The sequence below is a fragment of the Austrofundulus limnaeus genome, unplaced genomic scaffold (assembly GCF_001266775.1).
Source record: "Austrofundulus limnaeus strain Quisiro unplaced genomic scaffold, Austrofundulus_limnaeus-1.0 Scaffold208, whole genome shotgun sequence".
NCBI lineage: Eukaryota > Metazoa > Chordata > Actinopteri > Cyprinodontiformes > Rivulidae > Austrofundulus > Austrofundulus limnaeus.
In genome coordinates, this window is record NW_013952610.1 from 684,696 (window position 1) to 689,044 (window position 4,349).

Consider the following 4,349-nt stretch of genomic DNA (forward strand, 5'->3'; position numbering starts at 1 on the left):
ATAGATAGATAGATAGATAGATAGATAGATAGATAGATAGATAGATAGATAGATAGATAGATAGATAGATAGATAGATAGATAGATAGATAGATGATTTAAGTGACAGATTCTGGTTCATGTCGCCATAATCTATTTAATCTGATTGAGGGCAGACTCGTCATCACAAGCTCAATAATTGATGGCACCATCTGCTCTGAAATCCATCTGACACAATGCAAAGATTTAGGTTAGAGCTCTGGCTAATTGCTTTTTCACTTCTTTTTTTTTTTTTTTTGGCGAAAAATAAAGCTCATGAATGTTATTTATCAGTATCACTGTAGATGCAGCACAGTAAAAACAACCCCAACCCCAATGAAATTGGGATGCTGGATAAATAAAGACAGAATGACTTGCAAGTTTGTTTTTTTTTTTTTTTTTTCAAAAAAGAACAAAGGACAGGGAAAGTTGAAGAATGCTCAAAAAACACCAGTTTGGTGCATGCCGCAGGTTGATTTGAAACAGGTGCGTGCCGTTATTGGGTTGTAATGGTACTTAACCTTTTGTGAGGTACCAAACCCACCAGTTTCGTATGCACATTCACTGAACCCTTTTTAGTGAAAAATAAAATATGATTTTTTTTTCCAAATTCAAGACATAGGAATATGTTTTTTTTTATTTTTAATTTAATTTTTTTTTTTACTGGTGTATAAAATGAGCCGTGCATGAACATCACCTTGCTTAAAGAACAAAACCAACACAGTGCATGAACTCACAACAAATTACAGTATGACTTTATTCTGGCCCCAACAAATTAATTTGCCCCCATAAAAAATTTCAGCCACCAAAAAATATATTTTTTTACTATTTTACTAATAAAAAATAAATTGGGATTTTTTTTGAAGAACTTAACATTTTTTAATAACTTTTTAAAAATTTATTTTAAAGTTAATTTGTTTTTTGTCGTTTTGAATCCACAAAATACTTTTTTGGGGCCAGCACTGATTGGCCGAGCAATCTCACGTGATCCTCTGTAGCAAGTGATGGCCAAGCGGGGCGTGTCAACATGACTTGACACAAGTGTGTCTTTACCTCCACGGCAGAGGCTCCGCCGAACCCCTGAGACCGGCTCATCGAAGTCCTAGGGCTCGATCGAACCCAGGTTAAGAACCACTGGTTCAAGGGGAGCGTCCCTGAAAGGCTCACTCATTTACAAACAAGGATGGGGCAAGGTTTACCACTTTGTGAACAACTGAACAATATGTTTCTTAATGTCCAAATTTAAAGGAATTCATAATCTACAGTTGGATTCAGAGAATCCCTGCAAGTAAACAGCAAGGCTGAAAATCAGCATTGAACCTTACATCCCTCACTACATTAAAAACCAACATCATTCTGTAATAAATATTACCACATGGGCTTAGGAACATTTCAGAAAAGTTTCAGTGACATCATGTTAAAAACGAGTGAACATTTGCATAAAAACTACTCAATAAAATTTATCAGTTTGAACATTAAATATCTTGTCTTTGTAGTGCATTCAACTGAATATAGGGGGAAAAGGATTCAAGTTTCGGAACCATCGTATCCTGTTTTATTTCTATTTTACAAAATGTCCCGACTTCATTGGAATTGGGGCTCGTATGTGATGTTGTTTTGGGGTTTTGTGGATTTGCGTCAAACTAAAGTGGGATAATTCATGTCAAATGATTAGAAAACAAGCTTTGTCATAGAAGAACTTTGAGCAGTTAGCTAAAGTAAGTTAGCTTTAGCTATCATGTGATCTCAGATATCATAGTGAGATCTCACGCGATCTCTTAACGCTCAGAATATATGTTTGGGGGACTTTCAGCTACAACCACGTTAAAATTTTAGCTCTACGTCTGTCGGCTTGTCGTGTTTGTTTGGCTCCATTAGCTTCGGTGGCCATCTTGAACTATAATTGAAGCTGACTTTTTAACATGTTAAAGCTGATCATGTTATGGTTTCAGGTTGTGACAGGTCTTGGACTGGGTCGGTGACCTCTGGTTGTAAATCACTCCATCATCTGATTAGATCTGGTCCCATTCAGTGTGAGAGGGACCTCTGACCCGTAACTGTGTGTGTGTTTTACCGAGCCATTTGTACTTCTTTGACAGATGAATCTAATAATAAGATTTCAGGTAAGTGACTGCTCCATGGACCCGCAGCCATTTGTTTGAGTGGAGCAGCAGCAGAATGCGGCACGTGTGTGTTTTCATGTGTTTGGGTTGCACTTTTCTATGCTCCCTAAATAATTCATTGCTTACATTGTTTGAACATATTTAATTCAGGGCGCAGGGACTGATCGCTCACATGCACACACTTCTCCCCAACAATGGAACAACAGCTGGAAACGTCAGTAAAAAAATGCTGTAAGGTTTTGGTTTTCTGGTTTTTTTTTAAATATTGTGCTAATTTCCAAGGTTTTGCCTACCAGATCTAGACCCTCCCACCTATTCCAGTTTGTTTCCCTCACAGGTGTTGGTGGTTTGTATTTTGAGTTCTCCCATCTTGTGAGTCCTGGATTGTACCCTCTACGGTGGGTTTCCTCTCAGTTTCATTTCTGCAACCAGTCATTGTGTTGTGTCACCTCAACAAGTGCAGCTGTTGCAGGAAGATGAATAAAAGTGGGAGTTTTGCTCGTGGCTTGGACGTATCACGGTTGTGTTCATGTGACGCTGAATCAAGAGGAAGTTGTCTTAATTATATTCTAAATTTAGAACCTGAACCTTTCACCTCTGAAGGAGGATTGTATGCTGTTAAATTAGGGAACTGAGATGCAGAAACAAAAATCTCTTGAAAATCCAGGTTACTGTTTTCATCAAGCCACTGGGTTGAGAGAGAAGTTGTATTTTTAAAATGTTCAATCAAACCAGTGCAGTTCTGTCAGTTCAGCCCTGAAAGCTTTTGTTTCCAGTTCAAAGCATTATTTCTTGTATTTTGACTTTATTACAAATGCCAAGAGGTGGAGTCGATGGGGAATGAACCAAGGATCTTAAGCATGCAAAGCACATCCTCTTCCACTGAACTCATCTCCCCCATAATGGAGAAGCTCATTGATTTATCATTGTTTTGGCTAAAAGCCTTTATCTAGCTGTTTGAATGTGCAAGCAAGTAATGTAGACCTAGTGACATTGTTTACATTTGCCAAAACCGAACAAAAGCCAAGAAAAAAGACATTAATAAAAATGTTTTGTTTTTTGTTCTAGATCATTTGAACCAATGGGGTGCAGTGAAATTTAATCAAATGTTTTCACTGGAATGTTGATCCAAAATCTCAAGGCTTACCTGGGCTCAGTGTGGTTCAGGCTCACTGCTTGAACCCCTTCCATCTCCGCCCCCATTAAAAAAACAGCTGAAGCTATTGTTGGGGGGATTAGAGAGAGAGGTTTTCAGCTGTTTGTTCCATTTCCTCCTCAGCAGAGGTGTGGGATGTTGGGGAGGGGGTAAATCGGTTGGCGACCAGCCAGCTGTGACACAAACATGGTGTAGGATGTAGGGAATGGATTGACCCCACGCACACTTGTCTTGTAATCTTGTTTCGGGTTGAAAAGCACACCTACAGCATCCTGTTTTTGTAGTTTGTGTTTGTGTCTTGTCTAAAGGGTCTGCAGGGTCTGCAGCCTTCGAAGGACCCAGTCTACACGGTCAATGTGGACTGGGTCCTTTGTTGACCGCCGAAGACCAGTAGAAAGTGGCTTTGAATTTGGATGGTTTGGCCTTCAGCTTCATTCCAACCTACTGCAAGTTGATGGAGCTCCTCCTCCTACCTCTAACCTCTAATTTACACTAGATGTGGTTCCAATCCAGTCCAACCTCTGCAGCAAATATGCAACTATTATAATCAATGGGCCTCATGTAAGAACATGTTCGTATTCTTATCCTAAATTTCTCTTACTTTTGTTCGTACAAAGGGTTCGTTCGAACATGTCACGTCAGATTCAACAAACTCTTCTATCTTCATGAAAAGTGTGTAAATGAGCTGCGTAAATTCCACCTGTTCATATCCAGCTGCTCGTGCACGAGGAGAGGAGATTAGCATAATTCCCACCCCAAAAACACCATATAAGGCTATGTTTCCTGCCTCAGATACAAGGAAGTGTCCATTCATGAAAAATGACAGCGAAAACTAAAAAGAAAAACTTTACGAGTTCAGAGATTGAAGTCCGTCTGTCAGAGATCCAGAAAAGAAAATCTGTCATTTTTACCAGGTCAGCTGTGGAATAAAAAGAGCTGCTAAATGCATAAACAAACGGTGTTAAATCATTTTCATTTATTCAGAAGCCACACCGTCGTGCACCGTACCCCCCACCCCCCTCAAGTGGTCTCAGTCGCGGTTCTGAAATAAAC